Here is a 22,880-nt window from a genome sequence, read left to right on the forward strand (position 1 = left end):
ATGGGAGTACATGTCTACACTAACTGTTCGCAATATCCCAATCGTCCAGACACACTGTCAAATGTGAAAAGACAGCTTTCATAACTTATTTCTTTTGCACGTTCAATGTGAATTTACGCAGCGTCTCATTATCATTACATCGAAACTGTTTCGCACCTTGCTAGTATACGTTTTTGTCTGGACAACTTTGGTTAATACTGTGAAACAACTGCTTTCAATACTCTTGTTTGAGGGTTCAATCCATACAGGTCCTTGCTGTAATATAATAAATGTGGTTAAACATGTAAATATTTGATCTGCAATAGTTTTTATGTTATTTTTTTCCTTGTATAATTCCCATGCCATTTGGCAGCATGGAATTCACCTTCACAGCTTAAGGAGGAAAGTGCAAAACTTAATTTAGGCTGCCATGAGTAGTGCAAACTAGCTCAGTGGCATTGTGTGGCTTTCAGTACTCTGGATAGTACTCAGGGAAGAAAATGCACCTGACAGGCAACTTTCTCTGTGGCATAAGGTGTAAGTGCAGTGAGCTTATAGATAAAGGATACCTGAAACATGGTTCAACTCTACTTGCATAATACCTATTACAGAAGGTTGCCTGAATACATAGGCGATCTCATTTTGTGATGCCATTGTTTTGTTGTTTATCAATCAGCTGTTGTCGCTATTGCTAACAAAATGTGGTCAGTAGTCTATTTGTCATTAACAATAAATCTGATAATATGTTCCACAAAGTACATGTCTGATGTTGCAAGATGTAAGAAGGAAGAATTGATCAACTGAAAATACCTTTTGCTCTGGTCATTACTACATTTACCCATTCATTGCATTTAATTTACTTTCTGTATTTTTCTGTATCATATATTCCTCTTCTAATGTCTTTTTCATTCGTGCTCCACTTGGACGTATGCAAACAGGGTTTACTACCGAAGGAAAAAAGTGAACATTTTAGTTTAGGCTGCCTTAGGTAGCTCAGTCATGTCTGATGTCATTGCGCATCACCTGTCACATCAGGGAGAGTAACTTACTTTAGTAAATGCACTTGACAGATTTCAAAATCTTTGGTACAAGGAGTAACTGAAGTGAATTAAGAGAAATAAGGTATGCAACACATTGTTTGAATCCTGCTTACAGAACATGTGGCCATTTTCCACAACATTTACTTTTAAATTTTTTTTATTTTAAGATACATTTGCTCTCAGCTTGGCAGTGCACAAACACGGTACACTGCTGAAGGAAGAAAGTGAAAAATTTAGTTTTGGATGCCTTTGGTAGCTCAAGCATGCATGACAATGGTGTGCTTTCCTCAGCACTCTGGACAGTACTGTGAAGAGGAATTCCACCTCTCATCATACCATTGCTGTGGTACAAGGTGTAAAGGCAGTGACTTTGGGTAAAGAATACAGCCTCGTAAGGGTTCAAGTCCAGCTACAGGAAACCCTCTAAAAAAGGTATAAAAAACTTGCTTCTTACAACTTTTTGAATAGGGCTATAACACTAAAGAAAACTGATAATATTAAACATATTCTTGCAAACAATGTATTGTTAAGCCTTGCATAATGAAACTGTACTATTTGGCATATATGATTAATGTTTTTCAGATAAACACTACCTAATGTGTGCCCAGTCTCCTAGACATGACAATGATTATATTTCATATAAAATGTACTCACATATGTATGATGGGCACAATACTTTTGTTATAATTATCTTGACTTATCACATACCCCAGCTATGTATTTAGGACCATTATGCCTTGTGAAGCATGTATATAACATAAACCAACCTGTATTAACAAGCATGTATTTACTAGCAGAAAGAATGATTTTTACATAGGAATGCATTCCAAGACATAATTACAACCACACTCATATAGGCCTTTTTGAAGTGTATCTCCATTCATTCAGAAATTACTATTTGTCAACATTCCATTTTGGAAAGGTATTTCTCCTGTAAAAATGTCAGTTAATAAATTAAGTTGCATTTTTGCATTCTTTATCCCATGGGTTTGATACTCAGCTGTTACAATAACATTTTAACATTGTGTAAGTTCCAACATGACAATATGTCAAAATTCAGCATCTTTCGTTTTCAAAAATGCAACCCTTAAAAGCCATGACATTAAGAAGTCCATTGTTGAACATTAGAACCTATGATAATGGATGGAGCAGCACACACGGCACAGCTCAATGCCATGTTTCACATCTTTACTGCTATCTGCTGTAAGCAGTGCCAATGTGTCTGCCAAGGAGTCCATCTGCTTTTAATTGTGCAAATGCAGTTGGCAAGGCTGTGTACGCAATAGCAGTAATACGTGATATCTGAATTAGGTGCCAATTCAGATATATTTTGTTAGCTTGACTTTTGCAGACATAGCTGGTGAGGGAGAGAATGGTGCTAAATTTAGAGTACAAAGGTGAGGTGTTGAGGAGTCCAGGATATCTGTGGCACTCCACATGAAGTACTACAGCTGTAGGCTGCTGCAGGTGAATTAAAGTGGGTCTCAGTATAAGGCCAAGGCTGGGAACAGCTTAGATAAGGTTGTTTCCAGTGCAACAGGCATTCCACACACTGGGAAACAATGTTGTCACCACTATAGTGACCTTAAAAAGTAAAAACAAGACCTCCCAAACCAATGGGAGGCTGAATTTAGGACTTAGAACACCCTGAAGTTGTATAACTATACTGACCCTTAACCTGTCTATGATAAGGCAGTAATTATCTAGCCAGCCAACACAATTACTCATTATGCTTTCATATATATTTCATTTATTTTCTTTTGTTTTCTTTTTATGTTGTACAGCTGCAGAGGAGATCGTTGTAAACCTTGAGGCATACCAGAACAAATGAACTTACCTCAGAGAGACAGAGGGTAAGTATGATTCATGTAAAAATTCAAGCCATAATATTATTTACATCCCTTCGAGCACTAACATCTTGAGCAGGCATACCTCATCCTTCATCTCAAGCATGCATGCCTTCACCAATAACTCCTGTGGCTTGCATTAGGTGATTAGAATACCAGCTTTACTGTCTCTGGGTTCAGTACCCAGAAACAGCAGTTACTTTTTTAATTGATAAGTATTTATAAGATCTTAACAGAGGTCATGACAAGAAGTATTATAATAATAATAATTCTTAATTTGGAATGTATAATTACAATCCATCATAGGGAAATAAAGGCTGCTGTTTCTTATACCAGAGTAGTGAAATTTGTTTATCTGATGACACATAAATACCTGTCTATCATATATGGCTGTTACAAAGGAGTGCAGTAGTAAATTATCATAATTGTTTATGTATTGCCAAACCAGGTTTCTTTAAAATATACATTAATGTGACATGCCATGCATTTAATTATCTCTTTTTTGTCTTTGTCATCCTTTTCTCTCTATTTTTTTTTTGTTTGCTTTTTGTGGAGGAGGGTTATAATTTATAAGCAATCTGTTGTTTATATATCTTGCTGCTGAAAATTAATTATCAACAGCACAGAGAGATATACACATACCACTGAGGCACAGCCTGCCATATCTACACAGATGGCAGGACAGACACCCATCACTTCAGGGTCATAACTAGTCAATGTGTTGCCTCCACAACCCCTGCAGTACCTGCTGCTAGTGCATCAGTTAGCTCTGCAGTGCCTGCTGGTACAGTGGTACTCTCCAGGAGCAGTAGCAGTGGAGATGGTGATTTAGTCACCTGACAGGAACTGACAGAGCTGGTGAATGGTATCATGGTGAGAAGCCTTGATGCATGTATCAGCATAGTTGAAAGGGTTCTGTTTCGCTTTACAAAGTTGATGCTATGTCCGGCATTGGACCAGGGAGCTGCTGCAGGAGACAGTGATGACAGTTTTTAGGGTGAGAACTAGATTCACTGTTCTTAAGCTGGACATGTGTGCATCACTGATGTCCCCTACCTATCCCCAATCATGGTATCCCCCAACCTTTTGTCTCCATCACCATCCCTGAATGTCTTGCATGTCCTGTATGCCTATCTACGAGATCCTCTCATTCCTCAGCACATTTCCCAACATTTCCCCCCCCCCAAAAAAAATGGGCACCTGTCACACAAAAAACTATTCAACAATTTTAGTTTTCCATTTTTGCCTATGTGTCATCCTGACGCAATTGATTCAGTCCAATTTGCCCTGCAACATTATTATATTGTCAAATTATGTGTACAACTCCACATTCATGTTGTGAAGACGTGGATAGCTATAGTGCTCTCCAACAACTCTCCTGTAAATTCTTGTATTCTTTTCTCTGTGTGCTACCCTCTGCTTGCCAACCTCATTTTCACTACTGTCATATCCACCCCCTTTATACACGTTTAATCTGGTCAAAAAATAGATGCGCACACAACACACATGTGTGGAAATGGCCCATGGAACAGCCTTCACTTTATGTCCTCATCATATGTGCAGAGTTTGGCATAACACAGCAGTGCTGAGTGACAGTGAATGTTGTTTAACTTCTTATTGCAAAAGCTGACAATTTCAATTTAATCTACAGTGATCCAGTTACTGTCACACAAATTTGCTTAAATCCACTGTACTATTGGATTTCAGAGTAAAAGGAGAATAAAGGCAGTACTTTGAATTGGTTAATGTAGCAGTTCTGAGGCTGTTGGATATATTTAAGAAGGAGTTCCTATGTGGTGTGTTGACATAATTACCCTTTTGGTAGCTTGATGTTTTGGCACAGTGTCATGGATTTGATTACAGCTGTATGCAAATTTATTACTTCATGATATATCATATTCCCATCATATATTTAACTGCAAAAGTCTGTATTTCTCTTCATGTAACACAATTCCTTAACATAACATTAGAATAGTACATCAGAAATCATTCTCAAAAATATTGCAGCCGCAACAGGTAGAATTTACTAAGCCAACCTTCTCTTGGTTGGGTATTCATGTTTATTGCTCTGTCCCACCCCTTATTTGTTTCTGTAGCAATCATTTTATTGTACACAGCATGAGAGATTAATAAGGGTTTAGTAAGTAAGACTAAAACACCATACAGATGTTCCTTCAAGCCCCAAAAAACATACTTTTGATTATTCCTGTCTGCATCTGTCTCTGACTCGCGCTCTCTGTTCAACCCTCTTGATTTAATAAGTTGTCAGTGTGCTTCAATAGTGTTATTTTAATGCTGTGAAACAGTAATTCCTTTGTGTTATGATAAGCTAATGCTCACATGTGTATAAAGATGTTTGGATAATTTCAAAGGTTCTAATCCAGCCATTAGATAAGTGTTGCCGATTGGCTTTGGTTCACTAATTTAAGTGTACCTGTTGGCTACATATTGTTGTGGGTCACCATTAGCCTTTTTCTGTGATAATCTACTTTGTCCCTGCCTCCGTGTCATGCTACCAATGTATCTTCTTCCTTCTGTATCATTATTCTTCCACTTATGTATTTGTGCAATGCTTGGTGCCAGGCAACATATGCGAGGAAGGCTAAATGGAAGAACACAGCTTATGGCAATATCTCTGGATTTGATTGCCTTCATATGCATAGATCTGTCTCACTTCACATCACTGTGCTAAGCTATATTAATTCAGTTTAATGTAATTTTGAACAAGATGAAGATTTGGATCTATGAAGTACAGTGGTGAATAGGGTAATAAAGATGAATATATACATTCAAGTGTGCTGAGATCTGCTGTCATATAGTAACTATCACAATTATGACTTTCTATGTAATGTGCTAAGATAATACTTGAGTATAAATGTTTTTTTTTGGCATGCTGAAAATGCTTGAATACATATGGATAAAAAAAGTTTCATGATTTTTTGTCTGACTACTGTGGCTGTAAATGTTAGCTTCACCTTTACTTAACACATCATTATCCTGCTGCTACCTATTGTAAAGGCTGTCTTGAACAGATCTTTGCACAGAAGACAACACAGAGTAACACAGAGTACTGCTAATTGCCACTGCAATTTCAACACTTCAGGACATGACTATGCATGCACTAACACTTTGCCATCTACAGCACAACTCAGCTTATCAGTACTGCAGTCAAAAAATGCAAAAAAAAAGAAAAAAAGCAAAACAAAGAACTATAGTTTTTGTTGCACAACATTTGCATGTCTGTATTATTGTTGTCAACAGGCGATCATGATTTCAGAATGATATTGACTCACTTCATTTATTCATGTAAAGTATGTCTGCTGTGCAGTGTTTACACTTGCACTGTGTTACCAGTTCAGTTAACCTATTCTCACAGAATCCATTATTGCCATTCCACAGTGCACTGTCCTGTGTGCGACTGGAATGTTTGCCTTGTCAATGCACATGTACAAGTATGAGACAATACAAGTGTGCAATTATTCCAACATGAAGTCACAGCAATGTTTGATTGATAATTTACTGGCATGCAACATTCAATGTGTATATCATCCCATAATGTGAAACATGTCGATGTCCCCCACAGTGACACACTGTACAATGAGGACAGTACCTGCATTTAACCACATGTGACAATCATTATTTTAAAGGATGATTGTGCAGGTACTGTGGACACAGGCTGACAGTGGATGGGAGCATCAGGACAGAAATGAAAAGACTTAATTCAGTGAATGGTGGATCCATGAAGCAGAGTGAGTAATCAGTAAAGGGCTCCTGAATGAATATGTGTGGGCCAGACTGCATTTAACAGGGGCCAATCAGTTGCATAGATGCTAACTGCAACAAGAATGAATTTGATAATGAATTTTAATTTCCACCAGTATTCATTCATGCCATTGCATTTCTATGCAAATTCACTCAATGGACCGCCAGGAAGTTTGATGTTTAATAAACTGTGAAAGCAAGAAATGAAAAGCAAAAATCCTGATTATGGACAGAGCAGTCAGCATTTGTAAAAAATTTAAATTCAGTGGGAACATTTATGCATAACCAGGAAAAAGCAACATTTCACCAACCAGAAGAATAAATATTAGCAGCAAAGGATGACAACCACATGTGCAAAATCCAGTAAAATGCCTTTTATTGGTAAGCGCTTTCATCAGGTTTAAAATCACCAAACTTCTTCAGACACCATTTTACAAATATGCCCAGCCATTTATACCAGCGTCACAACTACCAGCATCCAATGACATCAAGTAAACACCCCCACATGATTAATTTAAAAATTCAAGAACCTACAAGTTTAAAAAAATACATGTTCCTTAAAGAGACATTCACAGCACTATTAATGTTGCATTACATCCATCTACCATTTGAATTTATACATTACACCACGTTTCTAGTGATAAAGAATGTAATTCTATCTATCATAGGCTTTTAATTTAAGCAAACTAGAAACGGGGACCATGTCATTTAATCCTGGTGGACAACTAGCATTCAAATAAATCTGCCACCATACCTCTTTCTCTTCTAAATACAGCTTCCATGGTCCCTCACGAGCTTCACTTTGTATCTGCTGTTGTTGTTGTCTTTCAGCTTTTCCCGGTTAGGGGTCGCCACAGCGGAACTCCGGTCTGCTAATGATTGGCAGTAAAGATTTTCACAAATGCCAAGATGCCAGCTTGATGTTTAACCTTCAACAAAGGCACGCCCATTTACGCATGTCTTTCGAATGCCCAGCCAACCGCAGGGAGGACATGCAGACTCCACACAGAAGGCACTTCCTGCACTCCAGCCGAGAATCGAATGGGAGAACCTCTTGCTGTGAGGCAACAATGCTACCGCTGCACCACCATGGAATCCGTAATACTGCAAATTTAAATGTGTGTTGGGAGAATACCTTTAGGTGTCTATATAAGGCATTGGTTTCCTTGTGTTGTGCTATTCCATAAAAATGCTTATAAATTCTTTGTGACAATTTATGTTGTGTTTTGTCCACATAGTATCCATTACATTGTGTGCATAGGGCAATATAAACCACTGCCTGGGAATAGCAGCTATATTTGCCCTTTATTTTTATGGTCTTGAGCAATACCTTAATGCTAGACCCAATAAAAATATGTTGACATTGATGGCACATACCGCATGGTGGCATCTGGCAGGTCAGTGTCCTGGTATCAATACATTTCCTTTCCAAAATATTTTTTATGTTACTACTCCTTCGATATACTACCTTAGGGGTTGGTCCAAAGGTGTCCAGCATATCTAAATCCCCTTTTATAATACTCCAGTTTTTGTTTTTTGTTTTAAATATCAGTTATCATATAGCTGTCTTCACATGGGTACTATATGGGCAAAATACAACGTAAATTGTCACAAAGAATTTACAAGCATTTTTATGAAATAGCACAACACAAGGAAACCAATGCATTATATACAGACTTAAAGGTACTCCCCCAACACACTTCTAAATTTACAGTATTACAGCAGATACAAAGTGAAGCTCATGGGGGACCATGGAAGCTATATTTGGAAGAGAAAGAGGTATGGTGGCAGATTTATTTGAATGCTAGTTGTCCACCAGGATTAAATGACATGGTGTCAGTTTCTAGTTAGCCTAAATTAAAAGCCTATGATAGATAGAATTACATTCTTTATCACTAGAAACGTGGTGTAATGTACAAATTCAAATGGTAGATGGATGTAATGCAATATTAATAGTGCTGTGAATGTCTCTTTAAGGAACATGTATTTTTTTTTAAACTTGTAACTTCCTGAATTTTTAAATGAATCATGTGGGGGTGCTTACTTGATGTCATTAGCTGCTGGTAGTTATGACACTGGTATAAATGGCTGGGCATGTTTGTAAAATGGTGTCTGAAGAAATCTGGTGATTTTAAATGTTTATACATAAACAAAATGGACAGAACACATTGTTTATGAAGGGAAAAGATATAGGTTGATTATTAATCAGGATCACCAAATAAGCTAAAAGGCAAGTACTTGTTGCAAATAATTACGTAGATGTTGCATGTAAATAAGTGGCAACAATATCTCCTTTCCCAGCAATAAACACTGATTCACTGAATAGCCATAGCTTGGGTGGGGTAAATAGGTAGTTGCCACATGTACAGTCTATTAGGGTGCATGACTGGCATTTCCGAGGAATGTACCGATTGGTCCCTCCAAGACAGTTGTGCAATCACTTTTCCTGGGCAGCAGTACTGGTAGTCATTTAAGCAGCCATTTCTTAAATGATTTGCTTGCAACATGTGTGTGTGTGTGTGTGTGTGTGTGTGTGTGTGTGTGTGTGTGTGTGTGTGTGTGTGTGTGTGTGTGTGTGTGTGTTAGGACCTGCAGCAAGTAGCTAATGTAGCTCTATGCCACAGTTTCTGAAAGCCATTATACAAAAACATCACTGTCTATGAAAATAAGTTTTTTTAACTACAGTATTCCTCCAGTCTATCCTTAATTATACACACACAGTATAAAAAAGTATTCATGTTATGAATTAATGTTTAGTAAGCTGAATGCTATTCACACTGATGGACAAAGGTAAGCAGCTATTTACAAAAGTAAGCACTTATTCATATTTGTTTCTTGCAGAAAGGAACTTAACTGCATTTTTCTGTTTAATATTGAAAAGAATATTGCCTTTGATATAATTTTAGCTTTGTTCATCTTGCTCTGTTGCCTGGGTAGTGACAGATAAGGGACTACTGACTTTGTCCACTTATTTAATACATTAAAATGAATAATTAAATCAGCAAATGAGTAAATGCATATGCCAGTCTGTAAAACCAAATGATCTGTATGTGCTTTTAAGTCTATATTTTTATTTTCATATCCGAGTTTAATTAATACAATATAATAAAATGGGTGCAACACACAATTTTGCCATCCCCCTTCAAAAATACAGAATATATAATAAACAAGTTAGGTAATTTGATTCAAATATAGCAAATGCCTTAAACAAGTACACGTTATGCAGCAAATGCCACTGTTTCACACTGTGCTAGTTTTTGCCCATAATCCAGTCAACAATAAATCATTTGAAAATGTGCTTTAAATATATTAACTCAGACACCTTATTTGCATACTCCCATATGAAACTCATTTGAAATTATCAGACATTATAATAAGTTCATTAGCTGTAAAGAGAACATTCATTTGATTAACATTCATGTCTGATGCTGTGCATGCATGCAGATTTATAGAGAAATCCCATGAGGGAGAAAAATAAAAATTGCAGTTTTCATACTCTAAAGAAATTATCATTACCAGCTCAGAAATATATATTCACTGTCTTAAAAATGAGCTAAATCATTTAATGAAAGACACAAAGAAGGGGAAGGAAATTCAGTAAAGTGGGAGAACACATAATTAACATGTATCTTCATTTTAAAGGTGCACACAAATTTACTTTCAATGATTTGAACCAATCACTCCAAAAGCCAAAACACCAAGCATTCTGACTAAGGCACTTTATTTGACATAAAACAATAAAAGCAAATTCACTTCATCAGATCTATTCAACACTAAAAGAACATCAATAATTATAACATGCTATCAGATACTGGTTGTAATTTTATAACACATGTAACCGCCAGGTTTAAATGACAGCATGTCTATAAAACGTGTTTTAAAATTAAGACCACTGACTGACTGCTTAATCGATATCTTATAATATGTACACGGTTTGCCTTTTGGTGTTGAATAGATTTGATAAGCCAGTTGTGATGAAAGCTCATCTCTGTACTTGACTTGCTTTTAACAGCTTACTTTAAGCAAAGTGTCTTATTCGGACTGCTTGCTGTTTTATCTTTTTAAAGATAATAAAGTGGCTTACACATTTAGACCAATGACTTATTTATGTAAAGCAAACATTATGATAGTGAATTTTTCATTAAGATAATAGTTAGGATGCATAGACAATTTTTTTGGGCTTTCTATGGATGACCCATTAGCTGCTAGCAGCTCTTTTAATTCTTATTTACTGGTAGTGTTAGGCTGCCCATTGACTCGTACAATGCTACAGGAGGGCACATGACCAACATGACATACTTTACACAGGAAGCTGGGTTAGCACAGATGAACTAATTTGTGCTCACATTTACAATATAGGAAAACATTGCTGCATCTCATGCTAGTTTGGCAGAAGGAGGACAGCATAGTGACCCTGATTTAGGCCACTTTGGATGTTCAGTGCAAAGTGCCAACCCTATTCATCATATAAGAAGAGACACAATGGTTTATATTTAATAACATGAAAGTGGAGAACTGCAGGCAGTAGGAAACAAACAAGATTAATCAGATAATGCACAAGCTGATGGGGAGGAAGGGTAGTTTGCTTTCAAGGGAAAGAGACCCTTATTTCATATACAGAAAATAAGGGTTGGGGGAAAGGTACTGAAGGAAGGCTGTGGATGGCATAGAGGGAGAAGATCAGATATCAATGGCAAACAGACAAAACATAAAACAGAGACTCATACAGAGAGGATTGACATATAAAAGATTGGGAGGACAGTTGATAAACACAGACATACAATGGATAGACAAATGGTGATGGGGAAGGCTAGACAATGAAATAAGAATGAGAAATGATAGATAATGGAAGAAAAAGTCCAGGATGAAGATAGTCTAGGCTCTAAGCATGGTGGGATGCAAGGCCAACACTGAGAGTAGCAAACCAAGGCATCACTAATTTAGTATCTGACATTATTGGTTTGTTTGTCTTTCAGTGTCTTGATGGACATTGCCTGTCAACCAAGCAACTTCACAACCCATGCAAGAAAGTGTGCTGCTTTAATAAGGCAGTCATCCAGTTGCTGTTGTACTTCAGCTGCCACCGACATCTGCACCTGGAATGGACTGACCAGGCCAGACCTCCTCTGACACATTCTTAAAGAATAACCTTCACCCCGCCCCCAAGAACAGCTATGGAGGGTACCAGCAAATCCTGCAGGTCACTTCTAGCAAGGAAACCTTCACTCCCCATTGAGAAGTACCCTGGTGGCCACTGCTGAAACAGAGCCAGAAGCTTCAGATGGCACAGCTCATGGTGAGCATGACCTTATCACATCTTCCTGTTCAGCTGATCCTGCAGAAGTGTGACATAATGCAAAAAGTGATTAACATACATAAAGTAGCAATACAGTTAAAGTCGTACCACCAACTGGCAACTATGTCAAATACATCTCACTACTGAAAAAGTTTCTCCTGCCTTTGTGATATTCAGCCATGTTTTGCTCACATTCAACTGCCACTAGAAAACAAAGCATGCACACCTACATAAACATGTAATGTATATAATATACCAGAAAACAGTAGCACTGAAAAAAAAAAATCACAGAAGAAAAAAAAAATGCTGACAGTATACTTTAATTGTAGCTCCCTAATCTCTAGCTCCTCCTCTCCAGACATGCATTGTGGGACTAGACACTGCTGACCAGGATTAGCAATGCAGACTCACTATCTTGGCAAACTCATACCTTTATCTTTTACTTTTTTAACTGAATTTTCAATGCAATCGTAGATTTTTTATCATGTTATGTAATACCATTGTTCTTCAATAGTATTACATAAATGTAAATGCATTGTCTTCATATTACATTGTTGTTCATGGAGCTTTTCTTCCCGGGACTCCATTGAAAACAGACTCTACTTGGCCCAATGGACTATCCTGGTAAACAAACTGTAAAATAAATAAAATAAAATAAATAAAAAATATATCAGGCATCCACCTCCAACAATAGTCCATCATATTGCCCTCACAAGCATTTCTGAAACTCCTTGGGCATGAAGAACAAGGACACATTGTTCTCCATGCTGCACATCATGTTGGAGCTCTGCAGTCCACAGTGCCTGAAGCAGCTGTGGCCACCAACACATGTCCACTCAGGGAGCTAAATGATAGCCACATGCACATTGATGCACATTTATGGATCCCCTGCAATGCAACATAGCATTGTACTTGTACTGTGGTGATGAGTGGCTATAACATGCACTATGCACCATGACACTATGAATGGATGCACTCAGTGAACTGCAGTACTATTGGCATAGACATAATGTATCCATGAACATGCTGGTCATGTGCCTCTTAGTCACTGTGATATGTACAACTACTGCCAGCATGTCTGGGTAGTGCAACATGCTGAGATAGTGACTCAGAAGCATTAACATTAAGTAGCTTCATTAGCATAACTACTGCCACACTAATTGGCTCCTTTTAGTGTAATGAAAAGCACTGGCACCATTTTGCACAGTATTGCTCAATACCACTCAGCTGTGGCAAAGACAACTTACATAGTTTAATAAGCTGTCCTGTTTGATAAAGTACTCAGTAAGAACAACAAAACATGTGGTGAATATCAGTTACATTGAGGCACATATTGAGTTGCTGGGATGAACATGTAACTGGGAACCCAGGACACTGGCATGGTACTGCATCATCTGCCTCTGTTTTGGGGAAGCAGTTATGTACCATGGAAGCATGATGGGAATGCCATGGGGGTTGGAGGTTCAAGGATGATATGCTGAGGCATGGTTACAGTAGATAACTGGTGAATTTTAATTTCATCTGCGCACCTAAGGCTAAGGTTGATAGCAGTATGCAAGTGGTATGGTCCAATGACACAGTGTTTCTGTATAAAGCTTAGAGGTAGAGGCTGAGCACACAGCTTCACCAGGATATGATGAACATCTTCTATCTATGAATCCTTTAAGACATCCATCTGTGTCCTCAGCACACAGATCATCTAAAATGTGCAGCATCTCTAAAGTGCAAATATGAAGTATAGGGAATGGACACTGAGGGTAGGCACTGCCATGACTCCAGGGGCATCCCATATATTGCTGTGACACTTGACATTTGCCAGTGGAAGAGCAGGTTAGTGATTCAGGCATAATTGTCAGCTATTCACAGCACCATGGAGATGGTGAGTGTGCTCTGTAGATTCTGGAATGAAGTACAACAACTGTATGATGGCACAGGGTATAGAAGCAAGGAACAGACAATGTGGTTGTGGTAAATGGTAATAAATATTGCCTCCAGCAGTGCCTTCATGAGACACATTGCAGCCATACAACAGTTTGCATTCCAGTGGCCATGCTTTCCATGCATGTGTGATAGTCAGGATGTGGGGATGTCTGACACAGACAGTCAGGGGCCAGACTATACAGACCATTAGAGAGAAGGCATCTCTTTTGCCTATGGGCATCAATCTTAACATGTCCAGTCATGGAAACTGTCCAGATTATGGCCTGTAGCAGTCCTCCAGTTCAGCATCGAGGGGACCCCTTCTGACTGCTTGTGCATGATTCCTGAATCTGCCCCTTCCCTTTCACCTGGAGGCACACAGCCTACAAAAGCTGCTTGTGGAGAATGATCACTTATTGGGCAACAATGCTTAAAAGGATCATCACACAGTATACTCTGTCAGGGTTAATGCTCATGATTCCATAGTTTTATCACTTTCCTTGCCATGCACTATATTAAGCTCTGACTCCCCATGCCAGCACTGTGGTCATCTCCTATGTTAATGTCATGCCAGCTTGGCTCCATCTTTAAATGGTGTGATAATTGAGTGCCTATGACCTTTCAGAGTACGACTACTGTTTTTACTTCCCATGACCATATTACATCTAATAGTGTTAAAGTCATCTGTCCCTGTTTCTTCTCCACCTCTGATAGTGATGATGATTCTGTCCTGTTCATCCTGTTAACATGTTGTGTATGGTGATGCCTGATGCACAGCATTTCAATTCCATAAACTTCTTGGCATAGTCTGGATGTTAAAACATACATTATTTTATTGTATGCTGTCTGCATCATTGCCCATAGTTGTGGACTTGACATAGTCTCTGTCAGTGCTGCCGAATATTGCACTCACCTCTGTCTTGTCTGTGTTACTGCTACAAGATATTCACCACCTGAATCTCCACCGTACTCTTTTATTGTTCATATCACACTGGCAGAGAAGGTTCTGCCAAGATGTTTTCTGGCCAATCTAAATGTTTGCCTAATGCAATATTATGCAGCTCCACTAACAGAACAAAAACTTTATTACAGATTTCAGGACTGTGTCTCTGCTGATATAATAGGCTGAACAGCTGCAATACTATATTATGCATTTCTACATGTGCTGTATTACAAGCTTTTTATTGCATGATATGGTTGCTACAGATGGTGGTCATCATCCAGGATTACAATACATATTTAGCATTGTCTGCAACACATCAAAGCAACATACTATTTATGCCCTGCTCCTACATGCATGGCATGTCTGTCTAGCCTGTGTGTGCAGCTACCAACTAGCTGATCCTGGAAGGAATTCCTTGGCAACTGACATTGGTATAGATTGAATGTGTGCTAGATGGGAGAATTATAAGAACTGATCAGGTGTTACTTGGACACATTATAAACAAACTGCATGAGCATTACAGATTACCTGGAAATTAAGGGAATAGAACCCCTTACTGTTTATGTTTCCATCTGGACCAGGTAGGGCCTTGATGGCAATGCCTGTGCAGTCTGTGTCTCCCAGGACTTCAGGGTAATGGGCACCATTACAAAATGCCCGCACAGTGCTGGTTCTACCCTATGGCATGCTAGGGAATCTGATATGCTCCTCTGCATGCTGCAGTGCAAAATGAAGGAACTGATTCATGATTCACGAGACTGACACCTTCAGTAACCCTAATGTAGACTCAGCAGGTCACTAAAGGGGCTAGCCTCATAGGTTGCTAAAGGGGCTAAAGCTATATGTACTTTAATATCCACAGGAATCGGTATGCCATTTGGCATCAGCATTGCTATTAACCCCTATTTTCTTATTTTGTACATGGGGTTGGGGTGTTAAATCAAAAGTGACCATCATTCAGAACTAGAAGTAATGTTAACATCACCAGGTGGCCAGCCCTGTCATCATTCACTCCCCTCAATTACACTTCTGGGAGACAAAAATCAACAAGATCCCTTTCATTCTCTCTGTCCACAAGGAAATTATTCACAATCAGTTGGCAGTGTGTCAGTCAGTTGTTGTCTGTATCTCCTCCATTGGTGCAGACAGCAACACTGTCGAGTTGCAGCAATTGGGTCATCGGGTACCTATGATAGTTGTTCACATGTTACTTAGCTAGACCTACTGCTAATTTGGACATCACTCCCCTCATGTACACCTTATTTCCTGGGGTTAAAAAAGCATATGTGCTATGGTGCAATGCATCCATTTAATACATTTGTGAATCAATCCACCATTTTTCATATTATCACTCATATACACCGTCTGGCTCAAAAGCATGGAGTCCTTCATTTCCATTCACTGTGCATTTACTGGTATTCACTGCATACTATGATATTTTGCCTCTTCTGAACTGTACTATCCATTTTCCTAAATTACCCACACCTTGGGGATTGCCACTATCTGCTCTAATTCACATTGTGCAATGTGCTAATTGGCTATGAATCTCTGCCAGCATTGTCATCATTCTTCCTATTCATGTTTTTATACATTTTGTCTATATGAAAAAAATGTTGCTATAGTTTTTGGCACTATTAAGACCTACTTGGTGTTCCTATAAGCTTTCAGGTGTGAATACAGAAACATTAGCTGGGTAACTCTCTCTCTCTTCACTTCTCTACTCCTCTTTTCAGTGTTGCCTACCTGTAAAAGGTCTTCCTTTTTAGAACTCAAGCGACTTCTATTATTGAACCCAAAAAAAAAAAAAAATTTTATTTTTAAATCTCATTCATTATTGTTCATTGCTCTCTCTCAAATTTTTGCTCTTTGTATTTTTTTTCTTAGCTTATATTTACTAAAGGACTCTGTATAATTTGACCTCACCCTTATGTAAAAAATGTACCGTTACTCACTTTAATATTTCTTTATACTGTATTTCTTTGTTTGTTTTGTCATTGTTTCTGCTTGGAGCTTTTCTTCCCGGGCCTCTACTGAAAATGGACATGTATCCAGTTAGACTAGCCTGGTCAACAAATATAAAATAAATAAATAAATAAATAAATAATGACTTACTAAGGTTTACACATACTGTATATAGAGGTGGAGAGAATTAAACTCTGATCAACTGGGCACTGCATATCACTGACTTATTGTCATTAATCCACTCAGTCCTATTCATCAGTCAAAAATACTGTAGCTGCCAGATAATGTAGACAAATGAACAGCTGAGTTACTGTCTATATAAGTGTTATTTCTGAGACAGAGATAAAATACACTGGATAGTAGGTGTGTCTGAAAAGCTGCCTTCATATAATTTGATGTAGAATAAAACTACTAAGAATTTGCCTGAAAAAAGAATAAATAACAGAAGGGTGTAATCACATCATAAAATGACACAAATAATTGGGAATGGAGCAGGAATGTCTTAATGAATAGAAACATATTGCTAACAAAAATTATAACCAAACTAAAATCACCTGCATACCAGGTAAGTTGAAAAAATGCAACCTCTAATAATGTGGAGATTGTAATAAGTGAGATAAAGTGTAAAGTTCTTGATCAGTACCATAAATAAGGACACACGTTAAGTGTGACACTCTGCCTAAGATACAGGAGTCCTAAGCATGGTGGCACCTATGAGCTGTGCAGTCTGTAAACTGCATCAGCAATGCTACAGTGTGAATTGTTTTGTATGCATGCATCATAATATTCAGACACTGACAGCAGGCAAAAGAAAAAAAGACACCAGCTGTCTACAGTGGAGGACAAATTAAAAACTCTGTTTATTAGATAAACTATAATTGGAAAAACAGACCATGACATATAACAAAGCCTGGGAATGCAATCAGGATTGGTGATGCTAAATAGACTAGCTGTATGATGCACTTGCAGAAGGATATTCAATTATTAACAAGATATTTTGTTTATGGAGGAGAATTACAATGTTGCTCAGTCCTAATACAGCTATCAGAGGTGCACAGCAGACATGTATTACACTTTATTTATTCCAGGATTTAAATGCCCATATCTAGAACCTAGATACGGAATCATAATCAGGGGCTCCACACTGAATCAGAACCAGAAATTAAGAAACAAATAGCATGAAGTTAGGCATAAAAAGCTTCAAGAAGGGGTTTAAAAGCAAAAATATTTAAAACAAATTATGATAATTAAAAACATCTCTGTTAGGAGCCACACAGAGTCTCCTAAAGAAATGGAATGTTATGGACCTTAGGAAAGAGGTTTCAGAATCACTTGCCCCTCTCAGGGAAGTTGATTGATAGAAGATGCCTGCTAGAGATCTCATGACAAGTTCTGGGAACAAGCAATAGTTTCTTCAGCTGTCACTGATTGTGTAGAATGTCCCCAATGCAGCCTTATAAATTTGCCCTGCTCCTCATAAAATTTTAGATTTTTTGGTAAATCACCTTGGATTACAGTCAGTCAGTCAATAATCCTAGTCATTAGAGATTCATATCTGTTAGTATAGGGTCATAAGTATATACTTGACTAATGACCACCATGTCTTTATAAGTCTAGCTGCACTACCCAATCCAGTTGTGTCCCCACGTGACATAGGCATCTGTTTGGAGGGGTATGTTAGGAGGCTGTTAAAAGTTTAGTGTGAGGTATGTTGGTTAGGGAATATTTACTGTCAGCCTCTACCTATCAGAAACATGGGGGCCAGACCAGGGGTGAATTTTTGATTTCCCATCCCGTGGTCAAGGTTATGTTTGAAGAGTGTTAAGGTTGAACTCTGCATCACATGAATGGGAAGCCTATTCCAGAGCATGGAGATCCTTAGAGACACATATCTGTTTCACCAACAGATTCTGTTTATGTCTCAAGCAAAGTTTAGATCCCTGGATCTAGTGTTTCTGGTGCTATTTGTTTTGTAGGTGTGCAAAAGGTCCATCAGGACTGGATCTGAGGATGCTTATATACCATCCATAAATCACTTCTCAGTAATCTGGGTGATCTGTATAGGGCAGTGTGTTAATACCTGGATTCTCTTGGTGAGGAATGACTGTGGGCATTCCAACTATTGCATATGCCTGGTCAGAGAGATGCTGAAGGAGGCATTGTACTCAGTGATGGGTCTGATAAGGACTGAGTAAAGTGGTACTATGACATCCTTGATCCTGGATGCCATACCCATGTCTACGTGTTGGTCAAAGGCCAAATTATTGTCCACATATGTTCCCAGATCCCAAACTACTGGTTCAGCTCCTAGGAGTGTCTTATCAATGGAGTAATTAACCCGGGTTCTCTTTTTTCCAAAAGGCACTATAATGCACTTCTTGACATTGAGTTCTAATCTGTGGCTTTGGCACCAACCATCTATCTGTGTTAGGCACTCTTGTAAGATATTAGTATTATGGGGGAATCTATGTTAGTTCCCTCTTTGCAGTCATCTGCAAACTTGGTGAGCCAGAGGCCCTTGACATTAACCTTGACCTCCAAGAGGTATGTGCCAAACAGGAGTGGGCCCAGCACTGAGCCCTGAGGTACTCCATTGCTGAACGGTCTGTTGGTGAAGGTGGTCTCACCAATCCTGACTTTTTGGGTCCCATCTGTGAGCTAGCTGGCAATCCCGTGAGTTATGTAAGGATGGATACTTAGTTCAGTGCTGGATCAACAATAACTGAGTGAGGTATTGTATTGAACATCTTAGCCAGGTCTAGGTAGGTTGTATGCACCAGTTTTCCCCTCCTAGTGTCAAAGTTATATACCAGACTAATGACCACCAGGGCCTTTATAAGCCTAGGCATACATTCCAACTTAATAGTTCCTATGTATCATAGGTGTTTATTGGGGGGGGTATGTTAGGAAATACTTTGAGGTTATGTAGGAGGGTATGTTAATTTGGGCATTACTGTCTGCCTCTGTCTACCAGAGACATGGGGACCCAACCAGTGTGAATTCCTGATTTCCCATGCATTGGTCCAGGTAACACTTAAATAAGATTAAGGATGTGCACTGCATCACATGGGTGGGAAGCTTGTTCCAGCACATGGAGATTTCTGAGTTGCATATATGTCTTGTCAACGTGTCTTATTTATGTCAGTTCAAATCCTTGGATCTAGTGGTTCTGATGTTGTTTGTTTTGCGGATATGCAAAAGGTCCATCAGAGCTGGATCCAAGGATGCTTTCTATGCCAGGCCTCTCACTAACTTGTAGGAGACAGAGTATAGAAACATGGATCATTACATCCAAGTGACACCTGCAGGTGCATCTACAGTTAACTCCTACTGATGCCTCTAGTCGTCAAATATTGTTTGCTCATATTTGCATCAATAATTCCAAAACCATGCTATATACAAGGTTTTAAAAGATTTCATCTTAAAGCTTACACAATAGCAAACTCAACTGCTTTAATATTAGATCTCTATCTTGTGCATTAATTGTTGTTTTTATGATATTAATATATCATAAAATACATACATATAATTTTCACATTTTTCTAAATAGTTCAACAACCAAGTAACACAGACAGAACTCCTTAGCCTCACATGAAAGCTCTCAGCTAGATGAATAAAATGCTGCTGACAGTATGTTTGTAACTTGAGTGGTTATTCAGATATTATGTTGTTTACAAAATATTACAAATGTAATTGTCAGTGTGATTACTATGACTTATAAAATTCAGTTTAAGACCTAGAACCTAAATAATACTACCACTATAAAACTAGTTTGTGCTAAAGAGTTTGCCATTTATACTTCTTTTATAACCCCTGTGGTTCCAGAGATATGCACATTTGTTTGAAATGTGAGGACTTAATTTGATTGTGTCAAAAGGCTTAGGCTCCGCCCATTGGAAGTTACAGTGCAAGCTTCCTGAGCTCCATTGGAGTGAATGACTACATTGATAAAACACCCCCTAAGAGTTGACCCAGAAGTCAGGGATCTGGGATCAAATGTAGACAGTCATCTGGCCTTTGACTAACATGTGGCCAAAGTAGTAAGAAAATCATTCTATGCTGCCCACCTTGTAGGTAAGGGCATGGCATCCAGATCCAAGGAAGTCATAATGCTACTTTATTCGTCCCTTATCAGACCCATCATTGATAATAATGTCCCCTTTGGCTTATACCTGACCAGACATATAATAGCTGGAACACACACAAAGGTTCTTTATCAGGAGAATCAAGAGTATAAAAACATTGTCCTATATGGATCATCTACTTCCATTTGCCTGCTGTGTGACTTTGAGTAAGTCACTCAAACCAGACAGTGCTACTCAATCCTGAAAAGAGCACTGTCTAGTGGGTTGACCCTGTTAACAAATATATGAAATAAAAAATTAAAAAAACAAATGCTCTGATCTCAGATGCAAGATACATCAAGTGATCTCCACTTCCAAAAAAGGGGAAATTAATGGAAGCCATGAAGGGTAGATAACAGAATGAATAATATAACTTCTGCATTTGCTGCATTAATCTTAAGTCAAATGAAGGTCACCCAGCATCTTCTAAGGAAAAAGCATCTTGCACAGGTGCCTGGGAAAAGGAGCAGGGTAGTTGAATGTCATCGGTATAACGCATCTATATCACGTTATCAAAATCTTACTACATCGAATCACTAAAGGTCGACCTCTAGTGATCGATGTAGTAAAACATCGAATAACGTTTAAAAAAAAACAAACAAAATAAAAACTAACTAGCGTAGGCAGGGGGGCAAGCCCCCCTGCACCCCCCCATGTGGGGGACTGCACCCACCACACACACCCCCTACTTAAATATTCCAACTCCGGGACCGCACTACAGTGAGGTAAATGGAAATCTCCCCCTACGGAGATTTCCATTTATCTGCACGATGTTCTGCGCTTTCGATGATGTGTTGCCGACAATATCAGCTTCGATATTGTCGGCTTTCGACATTGTGAAGTAGACCCGGTATAACACTTGACGTTAATACCTCTTGTGTTAATAACCTGCTGTAGAGACAATGTGTACATATCAGATAATAACAGTACCAAGAAAGAGCTGAACTTCAAACGTCATTGGGTGGCTATTACAGGAACTAACTCCAGAAACCACTTCCTGAGTGTAAACTAAAAAGTAAGAGGCAAACTATATACATAATGTGGTTAGGTAAGATACAAAAAGTTCAAATACACTCTATCATGACCGCATTGTTCACGGTGTCAAAGCAACAGAAAACCAATTAAGACCAAGATGACATATTGCATTATCTCTAGCCACTAGTCACTAACCACGTTGGTAAGTACACTCTCAGTTCTGTGTAATGATCTACAGCTAGACTTAAAAGTATCAGCTGGGTCACAGGATATTAGAAAATACATCTGTATATAAACTGTTTTCTTCATAATCTTATAGAAGAATGAAAGGTTAGAAACTAAGCAGAAACTTTCTAGGTGGTTTGGATTAAAAAAATGGCTTCTTCAGAACAGGGTGATGAAAGCCTCTTTCAAGAAGGAATGAAACTCCCGTCCCTCACAGGGGACTGAACAACTAGAGCAAGACTTAACAAACCAGTAAGGACGTGTGCTCGCATTAAGTCAGGTTGTTCACACAGATGAAACTTGCTCCACGAACTCTACAAATTCACCAAAGGAAAACTCCATTCAGCAAAAGTCAGGGTTTCCAGACAGGGACTCTTGCAATGCACCACGGTTGCACCTTTGGGGAAGGCAAGTCTGATACTGGCAACCTTAATCTCACACATACACAAACTTATGCACACACACTCCCCCACCCTCACACAGACACAAATACTAACACATACACACATGCTTATGAGCACACACATGCTCATACGAACACACACACACACACACACACACACACACACACACACACACACACACACACACACACACACACACACACACACACTCTTACAATCATGTGTGCATACACATGCAAATGCACATACACACGCCAAGTGTATAAAGTCCTTATCTCTAGGAAAATAGAAAGTCCTACAGATGATAAGACAGTTTGGGCTATACAGTATGCTCACCACCCAGATGTTCATCACAGAATAGTTAAATGAGGCAGACAGATCCCTGGAAAATATTGCCTTTTTC

This window comes from Protopterus annectens, chromosome 4.part1 (assembly GCF_019279795.1).
Source record: "Protopterus annectens isolate FY-2018-M chromosome 4.part1, PAN1.0, whole genome shotgun sequence".
Classification (NCBI taxonomy): domain Eukaryota; kingdom Metazoa; phylum Chordata; order Ceratodontiformes; family Protopteridae; genus Protopterus; species Protopterus annectens.